The sequence below is a fragment of the Eptatretus burgeri genome, chromosome 1 (assembly GCF_056783735.1).
Source record: "Eptatretus burgeri isolate ZD-2024b chromosome 1, Ebu_testis_v1, whole genome shotgun sequence".
NCBI classification, from domain to species: domain Eukaryota; kingdom Metazoa; phylum Chordata; class Myxini; order Myxiniformes; family Myxinidae; genus Eptatretus; species Eptatretus burgeri.
Window position 1 is genome coordinate 24,924,285 of NC_140961.1, and position 13,671 is coordinate 24,937,955.

At 42.9% G+C, this 13,671-nt stretch overlaps 1 long non-coding RNA gene across 2 annotated transcripts in view; it reads left to right on the forward strand.

The window, feature by feature from the left end:
- Positions 1 to 369: 369 nt before the first annotated feature.
- Positions 370 to 13,671, forward strand: part of LOC147034047 (uncharacterized) — a 37,867-nt gene continuing 24,565 nt past the window's right edge. The window contains exons 1-2 of one of the 2 annotated variants that reach the window (XR_015056627.1): positions 370 to 1,015; positions 1,777 to 1,969. This is a non-coding gene — a long non-coding RNA (uncharacterized LOC147034047). Of the gene's footprint in view, positions 1,970 to 13,671 lie in introns of both variants that reach the window. The other variant, XR_015056623.1, reaches the window with a different exon arrangement.

The following is a 13,671-nucleotide window of genomic DNA, read 5'->3' on the forward strand; positions in this document are numbered from 1 at the left end:
TTTGGGCCCGATATGTTCCCGTGGATCAGGCATTACGTGGCAGAGGTATGCGCTCTACTGAGTGCCCTTCTAGTTTGTTTTGTAATTGGAATACCAGTGCCGTGGAAGGACCAATTAAGCTGCTCTATATACCTTAACATGGCGTTTGTTGAAAACATGGGAATTCTGACGGAATTTTTGTTGTTAGTTAGCCGAATCAACTCAGGAGATCATGACGATCATTTTAGTGTCACATATCACATCAGAGATCTCCAGTAGACCTCCACAGAAAACATGCCACACACACACACACACACTCACACACACCTTATCTATCTATAATTCCAGCAATCTGTGTGTGTGTGTGTGTATGTATGTGACCGCTGTTTCTCGACAACCACTAGTCCGATCTAATTGAAACTTGCCAGGTATATTGCTGGGGACCTGAGGATGTGCCTTTTCAAGGTTTGATATTAATCGGACAAGTGCTTCCCAAGTTATGGCCATTTATTTACCAAACCAATGGGAAGACACGTTGTTGCGTGGGCATGGCCGATGGGGAAGGGAAGCACAGCCACGTTCCCCATTACAGGTTACAACGTACGGGCTTCCGGAGAGTGATGACTTCGTGTATTCTAATAATTTCTCGATTTCTTATGCGCATTTATATATAAACACAATGGCCCAAGTTATGATCGTTTTCATATTAGACGGTGTATAAGTTTCGGGAACATCAGAGTGCTGGTATGCTCCGAACCAGGAAGTAATTTTTTTCTCTCTCTTCTCTTCTCTTTTTGTTTTTCCTTGCCACGACATTGCGAAAAGGTAAAATACGTTGGCGCTAATTGAATAATTGGGTATTAAAAATAAATTGCGAATAATCGTAACTGCGAATAATATCGAACTTCCGGGTCACGCACGTACGGGCACATGAGAGCGAAGAAACGGCCTGTGTGGTTTATTTATTTATTTTTTTATTATTATTATTATTATTTTTTTTTTTTTACGGGCACGTACTAGTTTAACAAGAAACAAGGTAAGATGAGCCTCACAAATATCGCACACAAACCACTGCAGAGATAGTTGCTATGGCAACGTAATTCAAGCAATCACTGCGGTGATCTAATCAGGTTGAGATGATGTCGTGAAGAATAGATATCTGCAATATGACAGCTAAATGTTCAATGGTTTTTTAAATATTGCGTTCACAAAAGTACATGGATGGATATAATCGGTCGGTTGGTCGGTCGGAGCTCATTTTAATGTCCCTGTCTCTGGCCTTGTCGGAAGGGCGGGGGACAAAAAAAGGACATTGTTTGGAGCTCATATTTAAGAGCAAGAATGACCGCACTGTGGACACAACCTGCAACAAAATCCAGGAACTGGCCGATTGGGAAATGCGCATTTAAAGCACTCTTAAAAGATGAACAGTGCGATTGGGAAACATTTAATGCACTATTAAAATATCGACTCAACACCTCTCATCCATGACTCCCTCAGCCAGGTTAAATCAGAATGAGCTGATTCATCACATGGTCACAAACTGATTAACCCCAATATGGGGCCCATTCAAACATTACGTAACGCTATATTTTTTTATGGAGACGCATCCCGTGCATGCTGACGGGCTTGAATAAACCCAATAAACGATTTTTGTTCGCCAGAAATTTGATTTTTCAGGGTCTCTCATCATGAGTAACACTCGACCCAAACAAAGCCAATGGAAATCTGATGCAACAAATCCGGGCAGTATATAATCAGCAAAGGCCTACAGTCCTGATGTCTTCCATCCACCAGAAAACCAAGATGGCGGCCATATTATTTTGTTTTGGTGCCATGGTGGGCAGGAGTCAAGCGACAAATGTGTGTGGTGTCTGGCAGCTGTCTGACCAATGGGTGCACAATTTCAAAAATCGGCCCCAACAAGAACCACAACAACACCAGCAACAACAACCACACCGAGCTCTTGTAGACCTGCTGCATATCGCAAGTAAAAAATTACAATTCCAAAGCATGTTATATACTGTGGTGTTTATGGGTGTTCATGGATTCCAAATCCTATTAATGTGCTGCAGTTATAATCTCCACAACCAATACTAATTCTTTAATGGCCCCAATTGTTCCCACCTTCTTGTAGGGTCGACCAGGCCAAACGTTTTCGGCCCATGTCTTTGACGAACTGTTTGGCCAGGCCTTATATTTGACCTGAAGGTGGCAGTAATTTGTAATTAGTTCAGGATCCTGGCGATAACTCGCTGGCTCTTTGCAAAAGACACCGTGGGTTCCTTATAATCCACCAACGACCAGTGCTGACAGACAGGGTTTTCCAACTTAAGGTCCATCCAACACACAGTGAACACAATGATGCATCACTCAGCATGCAAAACACTGTGATGACAGTTTATAGCATTGTCAAGACTTGAACCAAAGCTAGACAGCTCAGAGGGGAGTGTGCATACTTCTGGGCTATCCTGCCAGCCAATATTTAGTGAAATTAATGGCAATCCATTTCCTTTGCAATTATGCCACATTTCAGTGGCACAGTCACGCCCCCAGAAAATTATGCAGCCAAGCAGTTCACAGGCTGCATCTTCTGTAAATGGATGAGGTGTGTGTATGTGTAGGTGAGGCATGTTTTTTATGGAGATCTACTGGAGATTTCTGATGTGGAGTGTGATGCACCAAAATGATCACCATGATTTCCTGAGTTGGTTAGACCAATTAACTACAAAGAATCTGGAAGAATTCCCATGTTTTAAATGCATGCCATGTTCAGGTGTATATCACAGCTTAATAGGTGCTTCCACGGCACAGCATTATAATTACAAAATAAACAAGAAAAAGAACAATCAGAGATTAGAGACCCTCGCCAGGACTTGTTTTGTGTGGTGTTTGTGTAGCTTTGTGTGGTGTATTTTGTGCGGCGCTTGTGTACTGGTGTGTTACGTAATTAATAAGAGACATTATTAGAACTGCCACTTTATAAATGCTGGCAGTGATGACTGGTTCAGCCATTTCAGAGAAGATTTTTGAAAGTTAAAAAAAAACAAACAATATGGCTTCTGAATTACGTGACCGATGACATCAAAAAAAATTGTGGACCATTTTATCCCTAGATGACCCTCAAAAATTTTCATACTGATCAAGATGTAGCATTCTACATATGCAGTTATGACGTCATAATGTAGGCCACTATGACGTCATAAAAATCACACTCATTCCCCATGAGGAGTACTTGCTATGTGCCAAGTTTCAATTTTTTTCCTTGGTGCGGTTTCAGAGATGCAGAAGTCCAAAGTTTTTCCGTTTTTCCAACATGGCTGCCACACCACGTGACCTATGACGTCATCATTATCCTTCAAACATTCCACACGAGCATTTACACCAATGGTGAAAATTTAGTCTCAATCTACCAAGCAGTTGCGGAGAAAAACACGAAAGTTCTGTGCGGACAAAGAAACAGACAAACAAACAGACCCAAACGCAATACCCTCTCCTTCGGCGAGTGTAATAACAAAAATAATGATAACATTGTAACAAAGCATATATTCATTAATACTCATAATATTTACAACAACTAGAAGCGCACACGGTAGAGCACAAACCCTCGCCCTGTCATGCCTGATCCACGAAAACATCTCTTCGTCCGGCAGATATGGGAATGGATTGTGCCTTTGATGATACAAGCACGAGCTTTGGCACACTGTTAGAGCATACCTTAAGGAAGATATTTAGCTATAGGGCCATCGCAGAATTGTCCTGTGACCAAAATGGTGGCCATTTTCCAAAATGGCCACCACCGGTTGTTATTTTACCAGTAGCTCAGGTTCTAGACTACCAAGGATATTAATTCTGGTGGCTAATCGTACATTTTCAAGGATGAGGAATGCAGTAGTACTATTTACAACATGCTGTAACTACTCTAACAACTACCTAACTACATATATCTAGCTTTCAGGGAAATAAATAATCGTAAAATTATAAACGCATTTAATATTGGTGGAGTTTTACATGTTTTGAAACTGTGACATATTCATGAGAGTACAATGCAGTCTTCGCAATGTTTCCTTTATAATATTTGGTAGTTTATTTACATGAGCACACAGTTCATGAGATTATGCTGTATCTTGCAAATCAATAGTGCATGTCCCATTGTTGTTTGACATGTTCGTGGTGAGGGAAAGTCTACGACGGTCCTTCCATTATTAACCAGGTAAGGCCTTCCATGGTAATGTTACAAGTTTTCAATGAAATGTAATGTTAGTTTCGAGAACACAGTCCACCACAGTGGCAAAGGGCAGTGCACTGAAGTGTTGCCTTGACACATTTGCACTGTCCTCTGCACCCCTTTTTGCATCCACAGCGTATGAGTTGTCGACAGACAGATATATGTAGTTTGGTAGTTGCAAGCATGTTATAAATAGTACCACTGCATTCCTCATCCTTGAAAATGTACGATTAGCCACCAGAATCAATATCTGAGCTGGTCTAGAACCTGAGCTACTGGTAAAATAACAACCGGTGGTGGCCATTTTGGAAAATGGCCACCATTTTGGCCACAGGACAATTCTGCGATGGCCCTACAGCTAAATATCTTCATTAGGGCATGCTCTAACAGTGTGCCAAAGTTCATGCTTGTATCATCAAAGGCACAATTCCCTCAAATATTTCACTTATCTGCCAGACTATCTGGCCCTATACATTTTTGAGATATCGTGCTACATATCGTTTTTGAGCCCTGTCTCTCAATGGTGAAGATTCACTTAAAAATTCTAGTAGTCGGATCCGGATCCGGATCTTCACCAAAATCGAATAAATTCGTCGTGGTCACACACCCAACCTGTCCACCAAGTTTCGTCCGAATCCGTGCACAACTTTTTTGAGATATCCTATACAGAAACAAACAAACAGACAGAAAGGGGTGAAAACATAATCTCCTTCACCTTCGGTGGCGGAGGTAATAATAATAGTAGTATCATTTGGCAATAATTATAACGAATGCATCATCCCCGTCCTGGCCCAAGCACATCTGGGCTTGCTGAAAGGCAAACTAATGTTCAAGCAGTACAGCAGACAAGTATGCTCCAAGGCCGTGAAGACCAATGAAAATTTTGTCCAATGGACCAACAGGCTGACTAGAATGAATAAATAAATAAATAACCCCATATTCACCAGTACGATTCGTTCTATGGGGGTTCACCAGAATGCCAGTCTCATTTCTAATTCCTGCTTTATAGAATGGCCATCCTTTCAACCATTATCATAATGCATGAAACACTGAAAAATTATTTCAAATTTGTTTGTGAATTAAAAAAAATATTGCATTGCTGTGTACAAGCATATTGGAGCAAGTACAATGACAGAAACATTTCATCAAATATATTCAACAACATTAAACTATAACCTTGGAGGCAGCTTGAACCACCGCAACAGTATTGGTGTTCTTTTTGTCACGCTTGAGGTCTTTTTTTTTGCCTTGTCGAGGCTCATATGAGAGCGAACACACAACACACAGCAAGGGCGGCATGAGACAAGAGGGGCGGGAGTGGGAAGGACAAAACAGTGGAGAACAGAGACATTAGGAGATCTGTGGAAGGGAGAGGGAAGGGGTGGGGAACATGAGGTTTACAAGATGGACATTACAGGGACTTTCAGGAAGGAAAGCAGGGAATTTGAAGAAGGTGGGTTTGGGGTGGATTAACGGGGGTAGAAAATATCGAGGGTTTGGATGGGGGATGATAAGAGGTGGTGGTGAACAGCTGCCTTGAAGACCTGGAGGGAAGAATAGGATTGAACAGAGTGAGGGAGTTTATTCCAAAAGCGGGGCAAAAGAGGAATGAAAGAGTGAAGGTGAGCAGTGATTCTAGATTTTGGTAGTTTTACCAGAAGGGGGTTGTTGGCGGACCTTGAGTGCCCTGCGGAAATATGTTGGGAACAAATCGCAGACAGAGCAGGAGGCGGGGTGAGACCGGAGAGGAGACGGTAGAAGACAGAAAGACCACCGACCAGCCTGTGGTGAGAGAGAGTGAGAGGCCCAAAAACTCAGCCTCATCGCGGGAGATGCCAATAATCCTAAATGCCTTGGTTTCCACAGCACGAAGCTGAGAAAGGTGATAGGCAGGAGCACCAGCCCAGAGGGGAGAGCAGTACTCCATCAGGCTGCGGACGAAAGCTTTGCAAGTGGTCAGGAACTCAGGTGGGCCAAGGAAGGACTTTGCACGATGGAGGATTCCCAGTCGGCGACTGGCTTTGGAGGTCAGGTTGGAAATGTGGCTTTCCCAGGAAAGATCATGGCAGATAGTGAGACGCAGAAGGTTGAAAGAAAGGATTTCTTCCGGAGGATTGATGAGAAAGTGGATGGGGGGTTTTTCCAAACGGTCCTTTCGGAGAGACATTGTGAGATTGTGAGATTTGTCCAGATTGAAAGACATGTTCCACGTGTTGGATCAGTTTGTAATTTTACCCAGATCTGTAGTGAGCGAAGAAGCTGCTGCTTGCCGGTCTGAGTGATGACAGATGGTACGGCAGAGGGTGGAGTCATCAGCAAAGAGATAAAGATGATTTTCCAGAGAGTCGGAGACATCATTGATGAAAACCAGAAAAAAACAGGGCCCAGAACGCTACCTTGAGGAACTCCAGCCTGCACAGGAAGAGGGGATGAAAGAACTACATTTAGGGCCACACGTTGACTGCGACAGGAGAGGAAGTCTGCGAGCCATGAGTGGAGATGGCCTTGGATACCATAGGAAGAGAGGTTGGTGAGCAGGGCAGGGTGCCAGACCGTGTCCACAGCACGCAATATGTCTAGGGATATGGCTCTGATTTCATGTCCGGCATCGAGGTCCTCCATCCATTGTTGGGAGAGCAGAAGCAGCATATCCAGGGTAGAGTGACCTGGTCTGAAACCAAATTGATGATCGGAAATCAAGCCATTGGAGAAGAGGAAGGATTTAATATCTGAAGCGATGATGGATTCCATAATCTTGCTGATGATTGGGAGAAGGCTGATTGGTCTGTAGTTGCAAGGATCAGTTTTTGCACCTTTTTATGCAGGGCAGTGATGTTTGCTGATTTCCAAGCAGATGGCAGATGACCTTGAGCAAATGAGAGGGTGAATAGAACAGAGAGAGGGTGAGCAAGAGCAGAGTAGCAGGTTTTTGGGACATGTGGTCTGATGTCGTCTGAACCGGTTGCAGAATCTGAGTCGAGGTTTGACAGCAAGCTCTCCACCTTGTCAGGAGAAAAGGACACAGAGTCCAGGGACAGTTGGGTGTGACTGGGTAAGGTGGGTACAGAAAGCGATGGGTTTTGGACACAAGATTTCGAAGCAAACACTGAGTTTAGACATTCAGCCTTTTCACGTGCGGTATCAGTAGTGCGGTCATTTGAGGTAAGGGAGGGGATGGAGGGGGAACATACACCAGAACAGATTTGATTAGATGCCACCAGGATTTGGAGGAGGGAGAGAGGTTTGAGAGTTCAGACTTGAGCTTAGAAGGATTTTTCTGGCTCTCCTGAGGGTAGATACACACTTGTTCCGAGTTTTGTGGAAGGAACTGAGATTGCCCTCAGTTGGGTTTGCTTTCCATGAGGCAAAGGCAAGTTGTTTCAGGACAACTGCCTCGCCACAAGCTTCAGTAAACCAAGGGCGGGAGGAAGGGTAAGACAACTGAAGACAAGAGGGGATAAATCTGTGCATGAGGGAGAGAAAGTTTCTTTGAAATATTTCCAAGGATGAGTTGATGTTGGAGAAAGTAGCGATGGGAGACCAGTCTAGAAGTTTGATGGCTGCTTGGAGACCCAGCCAGTCGACTTGAGTGAAATGCCAGACTCGACGGCACTGAGATGGTTCTCTGATAACAGCCAAAGAGATGTCCACTTTGACAAGCACGTATCAGAAAAACCGATTGGAGTGGAGGAAGAACAGCAGATATTTTCAGGGAAATTTGTCAAAATCATACCCAGAAGAGAGAGAATCATTGGCTGAGATCCGGGTCGGGAAATTGACCGATTGAATCAGTCCCAATGAGTCACAGAAGCTTTTGCTGAAGTGCCATGACAGGTTCGAGAGGTACCCACACCCCACCAACTGGCATAATGATAATTGAAGTCACCACATATGATGAAGAGAGAGTTTGGATGAGAGGATAGAAGTTGGTCCATGTTTTTGGATAGTGAGGTGTAAATGGAGTCATCACTGTTAGGTGGATGGTACAGTACACATATAAACATGAGGTGGGAGTGGAAGGAAAGCTGTAGCCAGAAGTATTCCTGGGAGTGTGGGGGAGTGAGGGCAGTGCATGGAAAGTGAGGAATAGAGTCTGATGAAGAGAGCAACTCCTCCATCAGGACGATGCTCAGGTCTGTCAAACCGGAGGGAGTAACCAAGGAGAGATACTTGGGAGTGAGAGATGTCTTGAGGGAGGAACGTTTCTGTGAGGCAAATTATGTCTGGTTTGTCAGTGGCAACCTGTATGGAAAGATCTGTAAGGTTGGAGCAAAGGCCCCGGATATTTGAGGTCCACACTGTTAATAAAGAGGGAGGGAGGAGGCTTTGGGTGCAGGGAATGGGAGGGGAGGGAGAAGGTAGGACAAGGGAGGAGGGGGGAGAAAGGAGAGTTGTGGAAAGAGTGTGGGGGATTGCAGAATAAGTAGGTTCGGGGGGCCGGATGAGAAGGAGAAAGAGCTCTGTGGTGCTGGGGGAGAGGGGAATCAAGAGAGGGGGAAGAAGGGAGTTGAGGATTTGAGGAGGTGGAGTGATGAGATGGAGGTGAGAGGGCAGTGGAAGGAGGCAGCTTTGTGGATGAGAGGAGGGCGCAACTTTGAGAAGGGTGAGTGAGGGGAATGAATGGTGGGAGAAGGGCTAGTGGGGAGAGTTGAGGGAGAAAGGTGAGGGGGGAGTTTTTGAGAAAGGTGTGAGGAGGCTTGGAGGGAGAAGAGTGTGATGGTTGCTCTGAGAGTGAGGAGTGAGAGGGGTGAGTTGACACTGAAGTTGGAAAAAAAGAATGGTTGATGGAAAGCGAACATTCATAGCAAACTGGGTTTTTTTTTAAGTTTTAGGTCAGAGATGCGATTTAACACGTTTCTTGATTGATGCAATAAAGGCGAATCCAGAGAATGGAGAGAAGAAACGCTGTAACAGTTGGATTTTTTAGGCAAGGTATGAAGGAGAGGTCGAATTGAGAGCAGTCTGTTTAAATAGAAGATTTGTGTATTCTGATACAGTAAAGAGTACCACACGTGTGAAAGAGGAAGATGAAGCATTATGAGAGATCGTTTTTATTATTATTATTATTATTGGAGAGAGTTTTCATCAGATTAGGTTATGGAAAGGTTGTAGAAAAAAATCGTGAGGTGAATGGTGAATTTGTATCAGTAAACGCAGGGGGTGGAAACAGATCACGTGGTTACGGGAGAAGCACGTGGCTATGAGAGGTGAAGAGTCAAAAGTGAAATTATTTATTTTAAATAAGGATTGCATAACATTCGGAAAAGGGAAGGTTGACGTAAAATCATGGAGGTGTGTGGTGAATTTGGAACTGTAAACGCAGAGTAAAGCTGCTGGGTCGATGAAACGTATCAGGAAGAGTCGAGAAACACGTGGTTACAGGAGGTGTATAGATCTAAAGGATACAAGGAAGATTATTGATTTTCGATGGATTTTTGAAGAATAGGTAAGATTCGGGAATGGAAGGTTGTAGGAAGAAATTGTGAAGGTAATGGCGAGAGCGGGTCAGCACAGTAGAATAAAGGTGTGCCGGCAGGAGGAAGAAGAAGAAGGATCGGGACTTGTGGGTATGCAGGAGAAAGGTAGTTTTTTTGTTTTGTTTTTGTTTTGGATTTAAGAGAAGAAACAGTGTTTAGTTCCCAGGTCGAAAAACCAGTTAAAACCAGTACACAGTTTCAACTGGTCTCTATTGGTTCTAATTGGTCTTTAACTGGTCTCTATTGGTTTCAACTGGTACCAGTTAAATTCAGTCAGAATTCCAATTTCCCAGTTGAAAAAACCAGTAGCTCATATTTGTACCAGTTAAAGTCTTACTGGTTCCAGTTGATACCAGTTGCAATGTACTGGTCCCAGTTGATACCAGTTGCAATGTACTGGTCTCCCAGTTGATACCAGTTACAATGTACTGGTCCCAGTTGATACCAGTTAGTTAAATATATGTATTTCAACTGGTAATATATCACTCTATTCCAATTTCCATATTAAAACCAGTAATAAACCAACTGGCTTTACTGGTACCAGTTGGCTACTGGTTTTCAACTGGTACCAGTTGACCAGTAAGCTACTGGTCTTTACTGGTTTTTTGACCTGGGTTGGGAGGGAATGGGGGGGCGTTGGGAAAGTGGGGGAAATAGGAATTAATGGTAATAGGAAGAGAATACAAATAAAAACGATCGTACACCTAGAGGGGAAGGACGTGGGTAGGCCTCAAGGAACCTGGTAAGACAAGGTCGACGAAAACTCACAAAATAGCACGATTTTTGAAACAAAACCGAACTTGGAACACACAGAAACATGTAGGTGAGAAAATAAACAGTTAAAACGGGACGTATAACAACCGGAAACTTAACTTTAAGAAAGTCAGCAGAGAGCCCTGAGAGACCCTGCCGTCGCTCCAAATCCAGAACCGGAAGTCTGAATGCTGTTGTCTGAAACCCAGAACCGGAAATGCAACAAGGTCTCCCTCAATGCTGTTGTCTGAAACCCAGAACCGGAAATGCAACAAGGTCTCCCTCAATGCTCTTGCTTAGCTTGTCTAAAATATTTTTTACAGCTGTTTTTTTTATTTTTATCCTTGATCCACATCCGTATTGGATTTTTTTTGAAATTTTTATATAAGTGATTCTTCACCATTGAGAGATGGGGTCAGTGTTCATCAATCAACAATATCCCATTCCCTTCACATAGCTGGTCTCTATGGATAGGTGGCAAGAAAGAAGCCATTACTGAAAAGGACGAATATAAAAGCTCGTATGGAGTTTGTGCAAAAACAAAAACAAACATCTTGATGACACTGCAGTCATGTGGAGAAATGTTTTTACCCCGTGGGGTCATCCACCTCACGGGGTCTTCGCGCCGCTCGCGTTCTCTCTTTTCTTGTGTACACTTAATTTGAACATCTCTTTCTCCATTATTCGTGAACAGAATTTGCGAGCCCAAAGTGCGATTCCATCCCTTTGGGCCGAGAAACGGCCCTTTCGGCCCATTTTCTTAAAATTATTTCTCGGTTATTAGTGGACATAACTGAACCAAACTTGACAGGTATATTCTAGAAACCATTCCCCAGGCAATAACTGAGCCCACAGTGCGATTCCGGCCCTTTGGGCTGAGGTCCTTTCGGCCCATTTTCTTAAAATTGTTATTAAAAAAAACATGTATTAAATGCGCTGGGTGATGCCCAACGCAAAATTAAGTCGCAAATGATGATATGAAACTAGCCTCACTCTGGTTTATTTTTCTGATGTGATGAAAATCTTACCAAACTTCAAAACTATCTGTTGGCTATGCTTTCGCTCACCTGAGAGTCGTTCGAATGAACTCCCATGGGGTATGTTTGCAAATCGAACTTGTTTTGTCAGATGAGACTTCAATTGAACTTTTTGGTCTAAATTCAAAGCGTTACGTCTGGGCGGTCTGGCGCAAGCCGAACACTGCAAATCACCCAGTCAACACCATCCCTCCTGTCAAACATAGTGGTAGCAGCATCATCCCTCCTGCTTTTCATCAGCAGGGACTGACAAGCTTGTCAGGTTAGAAGGGACAATGGATGGTGCAAAGTACAGGAGAATCCTTGATGAAAACCTGTCTGAGTCAGCCATGAATCTTAAACTGGGGGGGGTGGGGGGGGAGATTCATATTTCAGCAGGACAATGATCTGAAGCACAAAGAGAAAGTCACACTGGAGTTGTTCAATAAAAAGAAAATAAATGTTCTTGAGTGACCCAAAGTCCTGACTTGAACCCAATTGAACATTTATGACTAGAATTAAAGATTGCAGTCCATCGACGATCCCCATCAAGCTCTGTGGAGCTCAAGCAATGTTCACGTGAAGAATGGGCAAAGATTTCACCATCTTGCTGTGTAAAGCTGGTGGAGTCCTACCTCAAAAAAGACTCACAGCAGTCATTGCTGCAAAAGGTACTTAAACCAAGTACTGACCTCAGGGGCTGAATACTTTTACAACCAGTGAATTTTGATTTGTTCATGTTTTTTGGATGTATTCCAGACATGTAACCTAATTCAACTATAACAGTGTTTCGTTTGACCTCTTCAGTTATGAATAAAAATGTTCATTTGGAAAAATTGTTTCAACATAATCCATCATAATGTGGCATTATTGGTAGGGGGTGAATACTTTTGCAGGCCACTGTAGAACCTGCAATTCATTTCCAAATCTATCTCTATCTCTATCTCTATCTCTATCTCTATCTCTATCTCTATCTCTATCTCTATCTCTATCTCTATCTCTATCTCTATCTCTATCTCTATCTCTATCTCTATCTCTATCTCTATCTCTATCTCTATCTCTCTCTATCTCTATCTCTATCTCTCTCTCTCTCTCTCTCTCTCTCTCTCTCTCTCTCTCTCTCTCTCTCTCTCTCTCTCTCTCTCTCTCTCTCTCTCTCTCTCTCTCTCCGTGTTTTGCCCTTTCCATTTTGTTCCCTTACATTCTGCTCCAACTCTTCCATGAGCCTCAATCATGCATACAAAAAACGTTAACAGTGTATCCTCACCCTTGAAAACAGTTCCATATGTATTCACACAAGATTAATCAGGATATTCCTCAACTTTCAGTGAAACAAGGATGTAATTTTGTTTCTATCTCTTGGTCATTTTGGCTTATATTCAGCTTGATACTTTCTCCCAGAGGTTGAGCTTTTAAACTTCATGTCCAAGAAAATGGAGAAAGCCTTACAGAAGACATAATGTCCCAACTACTCAAGATGAGGTAACTCAATGTGCCATCCATCTATAAAAGTCTTCATGAAGAACTATGATTTCAGAGAAATGCAGCAACATTGCTGACCATATATAAAGTCAGAAAGGAATTTGCATGCCATCACCACTCTTCTTTAGATGCTCAATCACTATACTATGATCGATTTCTTGTGCTTACCTTGCTACATCACCATACTTTTGCATTTATGCATTTTAAATGCATTCCTTCTTGAACATATTCATAATCCAATGTTCACAGACAATGACAAACAAACAGACAGACAGATATGGGTGACAACATAACCTCCATCCACCTTTCGTGGTGGAGGTAATAAAAAAAAAAATCGAGGCTGAGTTTCAGAATGTTGATAATGGAGGTATTCAATTCAACACATGAAGAGTCAAAATGGCAACAACATAACAAGCCCATGTCCCGCTGTATCACGTGACATTTCAATACATTCTGTAAGATCAGGGTGCACAAAACTTTCAAACTTGTCTTTCAAGCTTGCTATTTCAACCAGAAGGCTACGATGGGATTTCTCACAAAGGACTGTGCAGCACAGATTGACACTGTTTGTAGTGAGTGCATTGATGCGTGCTCTCTAAGACGCTGGCGAAATCACTTTAACAGTGGTGAAGTTCACATGAATAAGTTAAAGACTGGGGTGACATCTTCTCAACTACGGTGACTTTTTTAATTCTAGGTTTTCTGCCTTCTGATCCAATGCAGAAAAACGTCACGT